This window comes from Myotis daubentonii, chromosome 16 (assembly GCF_963259705.1).
Source record: "Myotis daubentonii chromosome 16, mMyoDau2.1, whole genome shotgun sequence".
NCBI lineage: Eukaryota > Metazoa > Chordata > Mammalia > Chiroptera > Vespertilionidae > Myotis > Myotis daubentonii.
Window position 1 is genome coordinate 52,671,582 of NC_081855.1, and position 18,599 is coordinate 52,690,180.

The window sequence follows — 18,599 nt, forward strand, 5'->3', positions numbered from 1 at the left end:
CCCCCGAATCAAGGCAGAGCCTCAACCCATCCTCCCTCCCACACCAGGGACACTAGGGTGGCGTCTTCTCACCCCCCCCCCCCCAAGGAGCAGAGCCCATAAGGACAGAAAGTGGTTCCCCCAAACCGAGCAGAACGCGGTCGCCTGGCTTCTTCAGCCCCTTTCAGGGCCCAGGTTCCCTCCCGGGACGGGACGGCCATTCCGTGGCACCGAGTCCTCCCGGCCTCCTCCCTGCCCCCAGCCCTCGCCGGCTCTGACCTCCCCAAACAAAGGTGCTTTTCTCCGGCTCGGCTCCGGCTCCGGAGCCGCCGCATGTTCGTCAGACCTGCGCTTGTTTGCCTACTGCTCGGGCCCATCTTGGCTTGCCTCCCCCGGCGGCACCGGACCCTGGAGACAAACCCCGTATTGTTTCCATAGACCTAATAAATGACAGCGCCGCCCCACCTCCCGCCGCTCACCCCACCGCCGGCCGCTCCCCCTCCCGCTAAAGCCTCCCTGCGCTGAGGGTCGCCCTCCCCCAACCACAGAACAGGCCGCTCAAGTCCAGGGAGAGGGAACCTGCCGCGCCCCCCCCGCCCCCCGCTGTTCTCAGGTGGAGATTCGGGCCAGAGATGGGCAACATCGTGGGACGCTCCATCCCAACCCCCTCCCCCCCCCCCAGCAGGGCCGGGAAGTGTGGGGACCCAGCCCCCTCCCCCCCCCCCCCCGCAGGGCCTGGAAGTGTGGGGACCCAGCCCCCCCCCCCCCGCAGGGCCGGGAAGTGTGGGGACACGGGAGGGTGGTCATTAACCCTGCGGGTGGTGAGAGAGAGGGGTGTTCAGTAAGTTTTCCCAAACACAGCCTCCGTCGACAAGGCTCCTCCTAGGAAAGGGATTAGTCAAGCCCAGACCGGCCCTTTCCCCCACGCCTCAGTCTAATCAATGAGCTGGATCAGGCGCTCGGGGACTGTTGGGCCCAAGGGACCGCGATGGCCACCAAGGGCTGGTCCCGGGCTCTTGAATGGGGGCAGCACGTGTGTGCAGGAGCAAGGAGCCGAAATAAGAGACACATCTGCGTGCTGCCCGAACAGACTCACACGTGGATTGCTCTAGAATCTACGACACAGTTCCCAGGGCCTCCCGCTTGCCTCCGGTGTGGAGGAGGCACGAGGGGACGACAGCCACCCTACCTCTGCCCCCAGCTGCGCCAAGCCCTGACCTCACGCTCAGCAATGCGAGTTCGCCATCTCAGCCCCACCTGCCTGCCCAGCCCGGCCCTGCACACACCCAGACACAGGGGTAAAGCCGCGATCCCCAGTAGGGGGCGTGCAGGAGGCAGCCCATCAATGATTCTCTCTCATCATTGGTGTTTCTCTCCCCCTCTCCCTTTCCCTTCCTCTCTGAAATCAATAACAATATTTAAAAAAAAAAAAAAAAAAAGAGCCCTAACTGGTTTGGCTCAGTGGATAGAGCATCGGCCTGCGGACTGAAAGGTCCCAGGTTCGATTCCAGTCAAGGGCGTGTACGTTGGTTGCGGGCACATCCCCAGTAGGAGATGTGCAGGAGGCAGCTGATCGATGTTTCTCTCTCATCGATGTTTCTAACTCTCTATCCCTCTCCCTTCCTCTCTGTAAAAAATCAATAAAATTTTTGTGTAAAAAGTGACCAGGAATGACCAGGGCACACCTGTCCGGGGGAAGGATGGGGTGGATGAGCACCCACTCCGCCCGCATCTGCCATGGGGCCCCGCCTGGTAGGTGCTGCCATTGTGGTATAAGTGTTCCTGGGGGCTTCAGGCCTAGAGCGGTGGCGGAGGGGTGAGGGGGGTCCTGAAAGAGGCACAGTCCACCCCCACGCTGAGATCTCCCTGAGAAACGAAATGATAAGATAAAGACCTGACCGCTCTCCGCACCAGCCCGGCCCCAGCCCCTCCCCGTCCGCTCAGACCCCCGCTCAGCCCACAAGCCCTGCTGGTGTCCCCGAAGGGGCAGGATAAAGGGGGTTTTGTCCTCCTCCCGGGTCTGAGCAGTTTATCTGACACTCCAGCCCTCTTTGTAAACTGAGTGTCCCGGGACAGGCGCGCCCTTAAGAGTGGCTTGGCCAGGGACAGAGGGACCCTCCGCTGAGGAGAATGGGCAGCTTGTTCGATGGTCTTTTAATGCAGGGGGCGGGGGGCAGGGGGGTGGGGCGGGGGCCGCAGAGGACAGGCCTCCAGCGGGCAGCACAGAAGGGTCTCTGTCCTGGGGCGACAATGGAGGGAATTCTTAAAGACACGGAGGCTGACAGGGGCAGGGGTTTTTTTTCCCCTAAGAGCGGGGGAGGGCCGTGGGGGCAGGAAGGAGGAGGGGGTGCAGGGAGGACTTCTCGCTCCCCAGAATTTAGATGGAAACGAGGACCTGGGCCCCAAGAGCAAGCGAAAGGCCAGCGATGGGCGCCCCGCGGAGCAGAGCTCTACTCCCCGGCTGCTCCCTCTGCAGCTGCCGTCGGATCCGGACCCTGAACCCGGGCCCTGAACCCGCAGCAGCAAAGAACCATCTCACTTTTACCTCAAGGAAGGGCCCTCCTCCGCTGCCCGGGGAGAGCGAGCCTTTGAAGGCGGTTTGAGTCCAAATCTCATTCTGGAAAAGGGGGAGGCAGAGCACCCCAGGGCCCTTAAATAAATAAGTTCCCTCCAGGCACCGGGCAGGGCGGGTAATGGACTCCGTGGCTGTGGATGTTGGTACCAGGTCGCCTGAGCAGATTTCTGAAGACGTCCCGGACGATCCCAGATGACGCCCCCAGGAACTGGCCTGGGTTTTGACTCCCTTGGTGTCTAATTGGTCCTTCTCCGGCACGGAGGGCGCGGCAGGAAAAGCGGGGAGCGGCGCGGCCCCGGGAACAGCCTTGCTCGCGGTCGGTCACCCGCAGACGGCGGGGACGCACCCGGAGACGTCCCTCCTCGCGGAAATGAACCCAGGGGTCAGCGATGTGCGCCTAAGGTGCGCAGGCCGACACGGAGGCCCCGAGATGTGGGGTGAACGTGCCCAGCGCCTCGAGGCAAATGAGGCGACTGAAACGGGACGAAAACCAGGGCTCGGGCTGAGCCCCCATTTGGGGGCACAAGGGAGAGGAACGTGCGATGCTCGGGACCCCTCGGAGCCAAGACCAGTGACACCTTCGGAAGCGGGATGTGGAGTTGTTTTTCCGATGGACCGCGCCGGGACAGTGCGGCAGGGTCCGCGGGCCAGCGTCCACGGCCACACAGCCCGGAAGCAGCAGGAAGGCGCGGGCTCACCCTGCCAGGCCCCCGATATGTATGTTGGCATTACCGGTCAGCACCAGGCCAGGTGCTCTGACGCCAGAAATGCACCCGCTGCTCTTACTGAAGAACAGAGATCCGTGCGTGTGCATGGGAAATAGTCATGGTGGTTACCTAATCTTTTTTAACATATATTTTTTATTGATTTCAGAGAGGACGGGAGGGAGAGGGAGAAGGAGAGGGAGAGGGAGCGGAAGACAGGGAGAGGGATTTGGGGTGGGGGGGGTGGAGAGAGAGAGAGAGAGAGAGAGAGAGAGAGGGAGAGAGAGAGAGGGAGAGAAACATCAATGATGAGAGAGAATCATTGATCAGCTGCCCCCTGCACACCCCTCACGGGGGATCGAGCCCGCAACCCGGGCATGTGCCCTGACCGGGAATTGAACCGTGACCTCCTGGTTCATAGGTCGATGCTCAACCACTGAGCCACACCCGGCTGGGTGTCTTTCTTAATAACGAAATGTAACCCTATAGGTTGTTACCCCTATAGAAGCTCAGGGAAGAAAGCAATTGGCTGACAATGAAAATGTTGCAGAAACAGAGGCCCTCCATTGGTTAGTTTATTCAGGTCCAACCTGGGCGATGCTGGATGCTACGTCCTACGTCCCCTCCGCGTGGGAGTGCCGTGGGAGTGCCGCTGAGTGTGCTCTGGGAGGAGGAGGGGAGGAGAAGGACACGGCCGGGAGGAAGGAGCAGCGAGCAGGCCGCAGGGAAGAACGCGCTGAGACAAGCCCAGTGCAGACCCCAGAGGAAGAGCTGACCCCGCTGCCTCCTCTGCCCGCCTCCCCCCACCCCGACCCCGTCTTTCCACTCAAGTCCACGGAGGCTCCTGGGGCTGCCCTCACATTTCCCCGCACACGGAGTGCACACGCCACCTCGAAATAAGTCGCGTCACCCAGCCGGCGGATGTCACTGCGGAGGAGAAAGCAGACGTGGGCTGGACCTCCTGGGCGGGACGTGGACATGTTCGTCCCCAGCAAGTCCAGCCGCATCAGGGCCGAGACGCAGCGCAGCGCAAGCGGACAGTCCACTTCTCTACGAGGGACACGGCGCTGACGGGGAGAGGAAGTCAGAGGGAGGAGAATCTGGGTTCAGTCCCATCAATGAGACACAGTCCCCCTCCCCCAACCTCAAGGCCACCCAGGCTCCCGTGCCCACCCTCCAATCACGTCCCTTTACAGGTTCTTTGTGCACAGGACGGGGTGCACGGTGGCCGATGGGAGTGCCGCTCAGGTGGGCGAGGAGGTCTCGCCCGGCCCTCCTCCCGACTGGGGGTGACGCTGGTTCGGCGTCGGACAGCGCTCTCCAATTTCCAAGTGTGACCTGGGAGGGGTGAGCGGGGCCGTCGGCCTGGAGGCTCACTAAGCTTGGTGCTCATGGAGCAAAGAGCACAGGGACCCATCCTGGTGGGCGGTCCGAGCCCTCATCACAGCACTCGCATTAAATGCTGCGATAACGGACCGTCCACTCTCCCGTCCCCTGATACGTGTGCACCCCGACCGCCCCAGCCCCCTTCAGCGAGGAGGCTAGGACTCCCGGGACCCACTCGACACGCCAGCGATCGATCGCAGGAGACGGGAAGCAAATGAGATACAGCCCAGGTGCCTGCGCTCAGCATCGGCCCTGGAATTCCCACAGGAGGGCGGCGCTGCTGGTGCTGTTTGGACATGAGCACCCCCTGGGGGAGCAGGGGCAGGACACACTGCGGGGCATGGCTCCTCTGAGAGCCAGGCTCACCCCCATCTGGACCCGGACTCCCCGCTGGCCGTGGAGAGGGTGGGCATGGCTCACCGCGCTGGGAACCAGCCTCCCACCTGCGGAGAGGAAGGCGGGGGTGGCGTGGAACCTGGGGAGCGGTGAGGAGAGCCCTGCTGGGGACAACGCCTGTCCATGAGCCCCCCAGGAGCGCTGGCGTTGGTGACTGTGACCGGGACTTCGCTGTGTCTCCCTGACCGACAGCCATGTCGCTCTCTCCTACCTCCGCTCCCGAAGGGAGGGGGCCGCCTCCGTTGGGGCAGGAGCGGGAGACTGTCCTAAACTTGCCGGCGGGTCATTGCCGGGGAGGAAGTGAAGGGTGAACAGAGCTACAGACACTCGATCGGATCCTCTGACTTGTGGTTTCTAGCGCTTTCCAAGGCACAGGGATCCAAGCCTGCAGCTGGACCCTAGATGGACGGGGTCAGGCGCCAACCGGGAGGCAGGTCAAGTTCTGGCTCCGCCGCTGACCAGCACAGTAACTAAGCCCTGGGAGCCTCGGCTTCCTGGCCTGTTAAATGGGGCAATACCAGCTACACAGCCAGCGCTTCCCAGGACATCGTCTCTGCTACGTGACGATCGCCCCTCTCCTCCCACGTCACCCCACCCCCCATTCAGACTCCTGCTTCTAAACAGAAATAATCTATCGCCATGACCACGAGCCTTTCCTCACGTGCCAATCGAGGACAGCGGGTGGCACCTGCCAGGGCAGCTGGCTTCCTCCAAGAGCTCGCACAACCCACCAGCATGGCTCACCGCTCCTCAAACAAAGCCCACCTGTGTAACGTGACTTCCACGGCCTGGAGGTCACGGCCGCCTGTCTGACAGGGAGCCCCCAAAAGCAGGGGCGCTGGTTGGCACGTGAATGTAGGAACACGGTGGAACCATCTGAACAAGCCCACTTGTGCTCCGTCTTCTCCCTGGGCTGCCAAACACAGGAGCCAGGCGAGGAGTCTGCACAAACCCACCGGCCCCTCCCATCACCGACTGGACTTGTCACGCCAGGAATGGACCACAATTTGCCTCTGCAGCCGGACCAGGGGCAACACCACTGGTGGAGAGAAGCTCAGGATTAGGGAAGGCGTTTCTTCGCTGTGAAGAAATCTCAGGTGAGAGGTGCCATCCTAAGCATCAAATCGCTATTCCTGCCCGGCCAGTGGGGCTCAGTGGTTGAGCATCAATCCATGAACCAGGAGGTCACGGTTGGATTCCCAGTCGGGGCACATGCCCGGATTTCGGGCTCCATCCTGAAAGGGCGGCAGCTGATCAATGATTCTCTCTCATCATTGATGTTTCTCCCCCCGCCCCTTCTCCCTTCCTCTCGCTGAAATCAGTGAAAAGACAATTTTTTTAAAAAAAACGTAAATTGCTATTCCAGTAACAACTGTTTGGCGCAGGTCAACGAGAAGCCGGTCATGGGCCAGCGACTGCAAGGCTGGACTGAGAGATGCAAGAGCCAAATTACCTACTCCGTGCAGCACGGCCTCTCGGGCTCAGAGGGGCAGAGCAGGAAAGCGCCATCGCGGTTCATTCATTTACCAACGTTCGCTGGGCACTGACGCGCCCCTGCACCGACTCTCCCAGGTACCGGGTACACAAAGGTGGACAGAATGCCCTCCCTGCCCCACCACGCACTGTGGTGTTCGTCCCGCACGCAGCCCCATCCACTCAGAGTCAACGTGTGGTGCCATCTCCCTCCATCCATCCCGGCTTCCTAAGGGCCTCAGTTTCCCTTGGCAGAAACCCCAGGGGCTCCGGGGAGGGAAGCTGGCCCCACAGGCCCAGGTGTGAGGCTTATGGCCGCAGGAGAGCCGTCCACGTGTCCACCTGCTGGGCACGGGGCAGGCCCCGGGGTCCGCCCTCAGGAACGCCAACACAAAGCCGGCCTCTCGCCTGGGTCTGCAGAAGCAGGAGGCCTGCGAAGGCTCCTGCTCCCTCCGCTCCGACCAGGAAAGCAAACGGACGGTGAAAAGAACTGGAGGAAACCAGAGAGCCAACAGGCCCTCCAAAAGCACAACCCCTCGACTTCAGTTACAGGAACAACCAAAACTTCAATCGTTTAAGATTAGAATTGGCTTTTCTGTCACTTGCCACTAAACGCCACCAACCTACAAATACCCGCCTTTCGCGGATGAGGAATTGAGCCCAGAGAGGCTGAGCAACTTGCACAAAGACACACGGGCACGGGCCAAGACCTGAGCTTACGTGGGCCAGGGCTCCATCCTTCAGAGCTTTGGGGCTCCAAGAGTATACAGTCTCTCAGCCTCCGACGTCAGAAATGATCGTGCCTGCATGCAGGCCCTGCAGGGATGGAGGAAAATTCTGGAACAGCCTGCCCAGGCCAGTGAGAGGCTGGCTCCCCGCTCCTTCCTAATATAACTCCACTGCTCAGGCAGCCGGCGCTGCTCGGCACGTCTTATTTCTTGAACCCCGACCCGGGATGTGGAAGGAATAGGGCCGGTGTATAGTGTAAGGGGCAGGTTATGTTAAATGCCGCTGCAGACAGCCATCAGCACCAAGTGGGTGCCCTGCCGACACACGCCCAGGGACAGGGTGGAGAGAAGGGGTTTGGAAGAGGGAGGAGGAGCCAGGTTCAACTATAGCCCAGGAGGTGAGGGGAGAGAAACGGGATAAGACGGCAGCAGAGCCCTCACCGGTTGCTCAGTGGTTAGAGCGCCGGTCTGTGGACGGAAGGGTCCAGCTTTTTTTTTTTTTTTAATATATTTTATTGATTTTTTACAGAGAGGAAGGGAGAGGGATAGAGAGCACCATCGATGAGAGAGAAACATCAATCAGCTGCCTCCTGCACACCTCCTACTGGGGATGTGCCCGCAACCAAGGTACATGCCCTTGCCCGGAATCAAACCTGGGACCCTTCAGTCCACACGCAGGCTGATGCTCTATCCACTGAGCCAAACCGGTCAGGGTGGAAGGGTCCAGCTTTGATTCCCGGTCAAGGGCACGTACGGCGGTTGCAGGTTCCCCAGCCTCAGTCGGGGCACGTGCGGGAGGCAAACAGTCGATGTGTCTCTCTCACGTGGATGTTTCTATCTCCCCCTCCTTCCTCCCTTCCACTCTCTAGAAATCAATAGAAAAAATATCCTGGAGTGAGGATTTAAAAAAAAAAAAAGCAGGCAGCGGGAAGGGGCGAGGAGGGCAATTCCAGGAACGGCGGGAGCACCCAGCGGTCAGGGTGGAGCGAGAACGGGACCATCCTGGTTAACCGCAGTCCTGCTTTCCACTTAAGAAACTTAATTAAAAACCCAAACATCCCAGTTTCCCAGCCGGCCTGCCAGTGGCCACGTGACCCTGGGGCCAGAGACAAGTCTGGTGTGAAGTCACGGGCAAGGTCGCGGGGGCACCCTCTCTCTTCCCCTCCCGTCCCCGAGAGAAGGCCGCTGGGCTCGGGGCGTCCGTCCTGGCACCCCAGCCACAGGCCCGATATCACGACAAAATAAAAATAAAAGAGGCTCATTCGTGGTGGCTCCGGGGGCCCGCAGTCATTCTCCCGCCCCGTGGGGAAGGGCGCAGGGGCCCTGAGAGGCAAAGAGGTGCAAAGCTTGGATCCCCCAACCCCCAGGCTGATAAAACCACTTCCTGCCGACGCCTACCCCCCACCTTGAGGCCAGACACACTTGGGACGTCTGATGTCAAAGGGGAGCAGGCTGAGCTCTCAGGGCTCACACACAACTCAGGGAAGAAAGTGTGAGAAAGGAGGTGACCCTCTCACGGCGGCCACGGCCACGGCTGTCACCACTGAGCCCCAGGGCATTTCTGAAGCCACTCGACAGTGCAGAAATGAGTTCTATAGAAAGATAATGTTCCCTTTTTTTTTTTTTTTATAAACAACCCACACTCAGCAAATGTCGTGGATGAAATGTGACCACGCAGGACAAGTGGGCTGAGAGGACGTCCCCCGGAGTTCTCGCAGATCTCGGCTCCGATCGCCCTCCTCCCAGCCCTCGCTTCACCCACGCTCCCCAAATAGTTAGTCTCTTCCCAGAGCGCACCAGGCCGGGGTGAGGAGTCAGTATCTTCCTGCGCCACTTCACACCCCGGCCGGAACGCCCCTTCGGAGCACGGGAGTGACACCTGACCATGTCCCCCGGTTGAGGGTGAGAGGTGGGATGGGGGCACAAAAGCACATGGACAACTCCAGCAAACAGCGAGGACCTACAGGACACGCCGGAACACCAGGCCTTGTCGCTCAGAAAGTACAGAGGCGGCAGACTGGGAGCGGGTGCCCCCGTGCCCTCTGCTGCCCGTGGCCCTGGGCTCTCGGCGCTGAGGGGAGATCCTTCCCACGGGCTCCTGGAATGTCCCTGGAAAAAAATCTAACCGTCCCGGTCAACCTGCCTTTACAGTTAGTCAGGGGCCACTTCTCACCCACTGGGATGGCTATTATGTATAAAAAAAATAATAAAAAATAAAATAAAATAAAATGTCAGCGAGGATATGGAGAAACGGGAACCCTGTGCACTGAGGGTGAGAATGGAAAACGGTGCAGCAGCTATGGAAACAGCATGGCGGTTCCTCGGAAAGTTACACACAGAATGACCATCTGACCCAGCAATTCCACGTCTGGTTCGCACACAGAACAACCAAAAGCAGGGACTCGGACGGGTATCTCTACAGCCAAGTTCACAGCAGCATCGTTCACAAGAGGCAAAAGGTGTCCATCCCTGGATCACAGATACACAAATGTGCCTGTCCATGCGGTGGAATATGATTCAGGCTTCACATGGGGGGGCGTATATTCTGACACCTGTTCCAACGTGGGTGAGCCTTGAGGCCATGATGCTAAGTGACATCGGTCAGATACAGATACAGAGGACGAATGTCATCTGCCTCCCCTTCAACGAAATCCCTGCAGTAAAGTCATGGAGACCGGATGGGACACAGAACAGAGGCGGCCAGGGGCCGGGGAGGAGCAGTGGGGACAGAGTTCCGCGTGCGATGATGAAAAGTTCTCGAGGAAGATGGTGGTGATGGTCACACAACAATGTGAATGGACATCATGCCACGGGCTGCACACTGAAAAATGGCTAAGGTGGTAAACTCCACGTTAGGTACATTTTTGCCACCAAAAAAAGGTTAAAATTAAGAAGAAGAATAAAGTGAAGGAGGCACAAAGGCAGAAATGATCATCGTTACTCCGAGCTCCGCAGGGCTTCACTCACGTCCTGAGGAATGTGTCCCAGGCGGCCAGCATCTCAGACACGTCCTTTCAGGCCTGAACACAGCGGGACCCTCCCCACAAAGACCGCTGTGTCCGGCCAGCTTCCCACGGGCCCCGGGACCACAGGAGCCCACGTGACAAAGAACAGAAGTGATGTCACCGACGTCTGGAGAAGCAGCCAGCAGGCGCTCGATAATTGCAGAATTGGCGAATGATTGGAAAGGCGTCCCTAATGAGAGAGAGGGAATATGCCAACGATGGCCTGAAAGCACGGTCCAGCCCAAACCCCTAGTGGATTATCTGACGGGTCGCTGGGCAGGCGGGGAAGCTGCTCCCCGCCCAGCCCCACGCAGGCTTCTCAGTCCAAGGAAGCGAACGGGAAGGGGAGGACATCGCTACAGCAGCATGAGGCCAAGGCCCACGTTTCAGGCAAAGGAAGCGGGTCTGAGAACCATTAAAATCGGGCATTTCCAAACCACCGGGGGGCGGGGGGAGGGCTCCCCGAGCCCAGGGGAGAGACTGCGGTCTGACTTATTCCTGCAGAACTGCTGCTCCTTCGTCCTGCGCCCAGATGTGGCCACGTCGGCCTTACCCAACTACAGAGGCACCTGGTTTCTACGGAAGAACCTGCACCGACAGACCCAACACGGGAGGAGGTGATGACTCACAGCCCGAAAAGAGGCCTGTGACAGAAACCTGCCGCTCCAGCACTCCTCTGGGTGGCACGCTTCCTCCGGGCCTTTCGCGAGTCCTCTGATCGACCAAGATCGGTTTGACACGGACATTTTTCTGGGCACAAACCGAGTCTGTGAAGCATGGGCACCCAAGCGATTTTGCACAGGGCGTCTTGAGCCAATGGCACGGTTCAAAGGGAGGGATCCATGCAGGAAAGTTCTCGTCCTCGTGTGCAGAGAGCTGGGTGCATCTATCCTGGGAAAGAGAGGGTGCTAACTTGGTGGGGAGGACCCGAACCAGCCCCGTGGTGCCAGTGGGCATCGCCTAGGGCAGTGATGGCGAACCTTTTGAGCTCGGCGTGTCAGCATTTTGAAAAACCCTAACTTAACTCTGGTGCCGTGTCACATATAGAAATTTTTTGATATTTGCAACCATAGTAAAACAAAGACTTATATTTTTGATACTTATTTTATGTATTTAAATGCCATTTAACAAAGAAAAATCAACCAAAAAATGAGTTCGCGCGTCACCTCTGACACGCGTGTCATAGGCTCGCCATCACTGGCCTAGGGTGACGTCGGCCAGAAGCAGCCATGGTCTCCATGGGCACATGGGCATATGCACCAGGAAGGTATCTATGAGAGGGCATTTTCCAGGCTCCCGGGGAACTCACGACCGCACCGCCCAGGTGAGAGACTGCAGATAAAATTTATTCCTCAAGCCCAGAAATGCAGGTCCTTTATCTTTCGCCCCAATGCAGCCATTTCTGTCTTAACCAAGTACAAAGGGCACCTGCTTTCAAGACTTCTATGTCAAAACCTTCACCAGCAAATCACATACGTGGGGGGAGGGGGGGGGCGCGAGACCAGGGGGAGGCAAGCCAGGAAGGCTTCCTGAAGGAGGAGAAAAGGGAAGCTTCAGCAGGAAAAGGTTCCATTTGGGCTTTAGCTGGCCAAGAAGCCCGTCAACCCCCTGTGTCTTCAAATGCCCTGGGCAGCTTGTTTAACATGCAGATCTCTGAGCATTCCCTGCCCCCACATAAACCAAAACAGAACCCCTAAAATTGGGGTGAGGGCAGGGATGGCTGCTGAGAATACTCATTTTTACCAAGTTCTCCAAGCAATCTATTCTTACACAAACAACAGTCTGCAGGCCAGGGGGCCTGGGGAGCAGCGCTGGGCATACAGTCTGCACCCACGTTGATCTGGGAAGAATGGCCACTCCCAGAAGGCAGGGCCCCCGGAGGGACAAGGCAGGTGGAGACAGAAGGCTGTTCCAGAGCCGCTCGGTCACAACATCCCCAGCCCCTCTCCCAACAAGACTTCCTGTCATGATCCTCGCTGGAGCCGGCTGACTACAGAAACTGCCTGGGAGCTGGGGAGCTGGGAGGGCAGAGGGGACGCAGGGATACCTTTCAAGTTACAAGCCAGAAGAGGAAGACTAAGAGCGTTTTACAGAGGAAAGGGAAAACCCAGCCTCGGTGACCAGACCCTCGCAGCAACAGAGAAACTCTATCTGGACAACAGAAGTCTGTTTTGTTGAGAGTTAAGTAACCTCAAAACTTCCTCCTCCCCAGCAAACATCGCCTGCAGTCGGTGGCGGCCACTCCGAGCTGGCACAGCCGGGGATGCCGGAGCTCACAGGTGTATGTGGGGGAAGGTTGGGATTCATGGGGTCCTGGTGGGGCGGCGGGGCGGGCAGGACAGGAGCCTCATTCCTGGCTCCCCCGAGTTCTCACAAGCCGCTCCTGCAAAGATACTCGGCCAGGCCAGCCTCCATCCCCATCGGCTGCTTCCCCAAACCCATCAGGCTGGCTCTCCTCACCCCTCTTTGGTGAAGGAAGTCCCCCCCAAAAGAAAGGGGACCACCTCCTGGCCCCTGATGGCTTGACAATCCCCCGCCTCCATTCCGAGGTGAGAGCAGAACCCCGTGTTGCTTTAAATCTGCCCAGGTAACCAGGAAATGCTCTTGGCTGGGTTTGCACGCCGAGCACCGGACACACCTGCCACTCGGCGTGAGTCACGGCACAGGCCTGGCACGCAGGGCTCGGCAGCGGCGGGCTCGGCGGCTCGCTGCTCTCACGCACACCAGGTGTCATCCGTCCGTCTGCCCCACGGGAGACATGCCGGGACAGATCCGGCTCTGACCCGATTTTCACTACACGACTCCTTCCCAGGGCGGCGTTGAGAGGAGGGAGGCGGGTACCCGGGGATGCTCTGCTCGCCTCCCCGCTGGGCGGTGGGGGGTCTCGTCTGCCCTGCTGGCTCTGCAGAGGGAGGAGGGGGGAGTTTACCTGGAGAAGAAGGTGAGGGGGTTTCTCAACTGTGACCCTTCTCTGGGGTAAACCCTAGCCTCCCCCATGGCGTAGCGCCTGGAGTTAACAATACTGCATTGTACACGCACCCGTTTGCTAAGAGGGTAGATCTCTTGTGCAGCGTTCTTATCGCACACACATGAAAATAATAACACAGTGGGCGGGCGGAAACCTGTGGGGGCGATGAACACGCTCACGGCGTATTCGGCAGGGCTTCGCGGTGCTGGCGCGTCTTACAAACTCATCCAGTTCCTGCCTCCAGTACGGACAGCTTTTGGTGTCGGTCGGACCTCAACGAAGAGGTTTCTTTTTAAAAAGGGGGTCTGCTGAGCCCCTCTCAACTCCCCCTTTTTTTACAAGACAGCCTTTCCTCGGTGCAGGATCCTGACTCACAAACCAAGGTAGCGGGACAATGGGGAGCCCCTGAGCAAGGCCTGGGAATCGATCAGTAACCGAGTTCACCTGGGCGTGAGCACGGGGCTGTGCATATGTTTGCAGTTAGGGAAGCGGGGTACAGGGTGCAGGGGAAACCCAGGCACTGTTAGTGCAACATTCCTGCAAATCTAGGTTTCTATCCAAATCAACATCTTTTCTAAACGACCGTCTTTGGAATGCAGCTGCCTCGTACACTTTAATCTGTGGCCTCACGAACATAACTGGCACATTTCTACCCACCTCAGGCCGATGCTGATCAACGCTTTGCTGTGGGAAAAACAAGACAAAAAAGCCCCAGTGTTCTGGCTCCGGACGTGGGTTCCCTGATGGACAGGGGTGCTCTCCCCTAGAAAGCCCACCTCGGACCGCCTGCCCAGGGTGACCTGCCTCGGACTTTAGACATGACTCCGACTTACAGCAAAGACAGAGGTTTCTGGGAATTTCCCAAAAGTGGACAGATCCTTACGTACAAAAGTGCTCCCCAATGCATTGCTTCTAAGGGTAAAAACCTGGAAGCACCTGAGTCCAGCCATGGGAATTGCCAAGCAAATTACGACTCGGTACCTTCAGTACCTGGGGCGGAAGACAGTCATGGCATGGGGGACCGTGCCAGTGAAATCGAGGGGGGCAGGGGAAACGGGAATGATGTTGTGTATACTGCAGGGGTTCAGCGGGGAGGAAATGCGTCCGATTGCCGGCACTGCTGTGGGAATTGGGTGGGTTTTCCTGCTTTTTGCACTTTTTTGTTGTTTTCTATAACAGAGGTTACGATCAGCCGGGGTGCGCGGGTGGTGCAGGGGGTCATCCATCAGTGGGACAGTTTCCACGGTTCATCCCAGGAACTGTCGTCAGGCCGCGGGGTGGGGGCGGCCACCGGGACCATTGCTGCAGCAACTGGGCAGCGCCAGGGACCTGGGGTGGCCAGAGGCAGGGCTCTGGGGGAAGTGGCGGTACACACACCTCCCGTTTCCTCTTCTGGGGGGCCTGGCCCTCCTTCTCCCCCCAGCAGGTGCTCACTGGAGGCAACAGCACCCCGGGCACCTAGCGAGGAGACCCCTGGCAGCTTCCAGAAGTTTCCTCTGCAGGAGGGACTCTGGGGCAGGAAATGGATCGTCACAGACAGGCTGCCAGGAGGGCTGGGAGAAGGGGAGGGGATGGCTGAGGACAAGCGCCAAGGAGGGAGAAGGACAAGGAGGACCCTGGTTTATCTGTACATCACGGGGGACTGGCTCGGTCATCCATGCAGTGAACACCTCTTCCTCCCCTCCCCAAGGACAGGCACCGTGCTGCCCCAAACAGGGGGACACAAAAGGAGGGGGGAAGGGGGGGAGGGGGGGGAGATACCCAGCGGTTTGCTTTCAGTTCAGGACTCAAGACAAGCCCCTGCCCACGTTGGCGAGGAAAGCTCTTCCATGAACAAGTTGGGTGAAGGGTGCAGGGAACTGTGGGGGGGGGGGGGACGCAGGGGACCGAATTCCAGCCGCCTTCCACCCATTCAAAGACCTGCCCCCATCATTCCAGCATCGGCCTGACGGGGGACCCAGTCCTTGCAGTCAAGCCAGCCCACAGGGACATCCAGAAACACATCCGCCCACCCATGCCCAAGGGTGAGAGGGGCTGGCCCCGCCGCCTTCCCCAAGCGCTGTGCATTCTGAGTCGCTGGTGGCCAGACGCCAGGAGCTTCCCCAGGTGGCTCCGCTCCCTAAATAACGGCGCCCCCTCCCCCCACCCCCAGGGCAACAAGGCAAAAAGGTAAATGCAAGAGCCGCAGTGCGCCCAGGACTCCGAGCCTTTCCCCAGGCTGAGCGCGGTCCCAGGGGGCAGTCAGAGGCCAGGGATGGGCGCTGACCACCGTGACCCGAGCCATCAGCTCTGTCTGGAGACAGCGGGATGGCTCAAATGTCCTCCGAGATGTCAATTACCAGAGGAAAAATTTCAACCCAGAACTGCAGACCTTCAGAGAGCGACGCGCGGTGGTGCGGATGGGGAGTCCAATCAAACCTCCCCCCAGGAAGTGCCAGAAAACTTACCTCCAGGGAAGCGACCCGACCGCTAGGTAGAATGAATCAGTCCACGTCCGGAGACGGGGTCGCGAGTCTTCTGAGCCCGGCTGGTACACACCAAGTAATCCACATTAGGCGCCCGGAGCACCCACCCCACTGCCCACTTGCCATCCAAGGTCGAAGAGCTGCCGGCCGGCCTCTGCGCTCGGACCCGCGGAGGTCGCGCGGAGGTCACTGGCTGGGGTTCCCAAGGGCCGCGTTCCCGGGTCTGGGGGTGGGCGCACGGTTCAGGCAGGTGCAGAGGGCCCCGCGGGCCCCGGCGAGGGCATCCCGCCTCCTCGCTCTAGGGGAGCACCCCGCATGGACGCAGCGCCTCGCCCTCCTTGGCTGCGCATCGCCAGCGCCAGCCCAGATTCCCGCCGGAACCCCTCTGCCAAGTCCGGGAGAGAGCCAAAGGCAAATGCGCTCTCCGCCTCGGGTCTGCAGGTCTGCGGGGCCCAGGGAGCTTAGGGTGGACGCCCGCGGGGCAAAGGAGGCCTCGGGGTGGAGGAGTGCGGAGCGGCGGGTGCCAGCTGCGGCGGCCGCATCCAGCCGGCTCCGAGGGCGCAAGGCGCGCAGCGCCGCCTCCGCGCTCTGTGCCGGGCCTGGCCATTCCGCCCTTATATAGCCGCCCGAGGAGGGGCGGGGCGAGGGGGGAGCGTGGGGTGGGGCGGCGAGAGGCCGAACTGCTTTCTGGGAGTTGTAGTTCTGTTTTCCTAGGCAGAACACAGAGCCGCTGTAGGAATGGTTCGGGTCCACTCGTGACAGCTGTCCTCTCTTGCAACCCTTCCTTGCAACCCTTTCTCCGCGCGATCGCCAACTCCGTTGGGTCTAGGCTGGTCTTTGTGCGTAAGGTGGGCAGCACCAAGCCCCTAAACGCCTCCCCGGATGACAAACCTTCTAGCCCCGAGTCAGAGAAGCCAGCTTGCCACTACCTGCTGTGTGACCATGGAGGAGCTACCAGGGATGCCTCGCGTTCTTCCTCGGACACAGACAGAGGACAGTCGTGTCTGCCTCCGTAGACTTTCAGAGGGTCAGGATACTGTTGGCCTGCACGGGGTGGCCTGCTCTCCCATCTCTAATATGAACAACTGTGGTTCCCTTACACGTGTCCCCTACGCTCGTTTGCTAAACACCCTTGGCTTCAAGGCTCCACCAACCAATCGCCACCGAGAGGCCCTCCTGGATTAAAATTCTGGATCGATGTTTCTCTATCATCGATGTTGCTAACTCTCTCCCTCTCTTTTCCTCTCCCTCAAAAACAAATCAATAAAAACATATTGAACAATAAAAAGAAATAAAAATAAAAAGCAAGCCCGGCCTGTGTGGCAATTTGGATTGAGCACTGTTCCATGGACCAGGAGGTCGCAGGTACGATTCCCGGTCAGGACATATGCCGGTGCTGCCAGCTCCATCCCCCATCATCGATGTTTCTCTCTCTCTCCCTCTCCCTTCCTGTCTCTCAAAAAAAAAAAAAAAAATCAGGAACATTCTGGGGCTGCCACTGCCCTATTGCAGGCTTCAGGTTCTGCAGCCGCCTCCTCTTTCATTCAGCCCCTGAGCACCGGCACACAATGGGAGCAGAAAGGCCGAAGTCCTCCCTCAAGGAGCTCCGAGTCCAGTGAGGGGGGCAGGGGCACCTGGTCACTGTGTGGGTGTGAGACTGTAGGGACCTGGGACACCTAACCCTGCCTGGGACATCCGTCAGGGCGTCCTGAGGGTGCGTCTGCGCTGAGTCTGGAGTGGGCAGGGAATAACAGCCTAAAAGACACACAAACCCAAACCACCACCACCAACAAAGGAAGGCAGAGAGCCGTCTGTGTGGAGGGAACACTGAGGGTATAAAAGAAGGAAGGGGGCCTGGCAGGCGTGGCTCAGGGTTGAGCGTCGACCTATTAATCAGAAGGTCAGGGTTCGATTCTCAGTCAGGGCACATGCCCCGGTTGCAGGCTTGATCCCCAGTGTGCGGTGTGCAGGAGGCAGCCAATCAATGATTCTCTCTCATCAAAGTGACGTTTCTCTCTCTCTCCCTCTCCCTTCCTCTCTGAAATCAATAAAATCTATATTTTAAAAATAGAACAATTACAACATACGGCAATAGAATTAGTGGGAATGGCTTTGAGCCGTGATTGAGTAACACAGGGGTGCCTTAAACATAGGTACTGTGATACCGGGACAGTCCATCTGAACACCTAGCCAGGCAGGGAGCGGCTACAGCGCGGAGACGCTGGACAAAAGGGATGATTCACATCCCGGGAGGCACGGAGCGAGATTTTATCACAGGACTCAGAATGGTCAGCAACTGAAAACTGATGAGTTGTTTATTTCTGGAATTTTCCACTTAATATTTTCAGACCACGGTTGACCGCAGGTAACTGAAACCAGGGGAAGAGAACTAGGGAATGAGAGGGGACCACTGGATGGCGTGCAGACACAGCCTGACACAGAGGAAACGCAGACTAGTCCAAGACTGACGCAGTGCCACATGCGGGGAGACTCTCTCAGGCCCCAGGACGCGCGTACTGGCCGGTGGAACACGCAGGCGAACTTGCTGATGCCCAAGAGTCTCAGAGACAGGTCTGCCCAAGGAAGGGCAGTTCCAGAAGTGAGAAGGGGACACCTTCTCACTAGTGATAAAACCCAGGTTGCTGGTTTTCCTAGGCTTGGGAGGTCATGGTTCGATTCCTGGTCAGGACACATGCCTGGGTTGCGGGCTTGATCCCCAGTACGGGGCATGCAGGAGGCAATGGATCAATGATTCTCTCTCATCATTGATGTTTCTAGTTCTCTCTCCCTTTCCCTTCCTCTCTGAAATCAATAAAAATATTATTTTAAATGCTATCACGTAATGAAAGTGAGGGCTCCGCCACCAGAAAGTTTAGAAAGGGTCAGCCAGGCCTTTACATTTCTGGCACGTCCTGAGTGT

General features: G+C 58.7%; 1 long non-coding RNA gene across 1 annotated transcript in view; it reads right to left on the bottom strand.

Moving 5' to 3' along the window:
- The window catches only part of LOC132219038 (uncharacterized), a 115,366-nt gene extending 99,095 nt beyond the window's left edge, over positions 1 to 16,271 (bottom strand). Inside the window, exon 1 of the long non-coding RNA XR_009449357.1 lies at positions 15,662 to 16,271. This is a non-coding gene — a long non-coding RNA (uncharacterized LOC132219038). The remainder of the gene's footprint in view (positions 1 to 15,661) is intronic.
- Between the last annotated feature and the right edge of the window lie 2,328 nt (positions 16,272 to 18,599).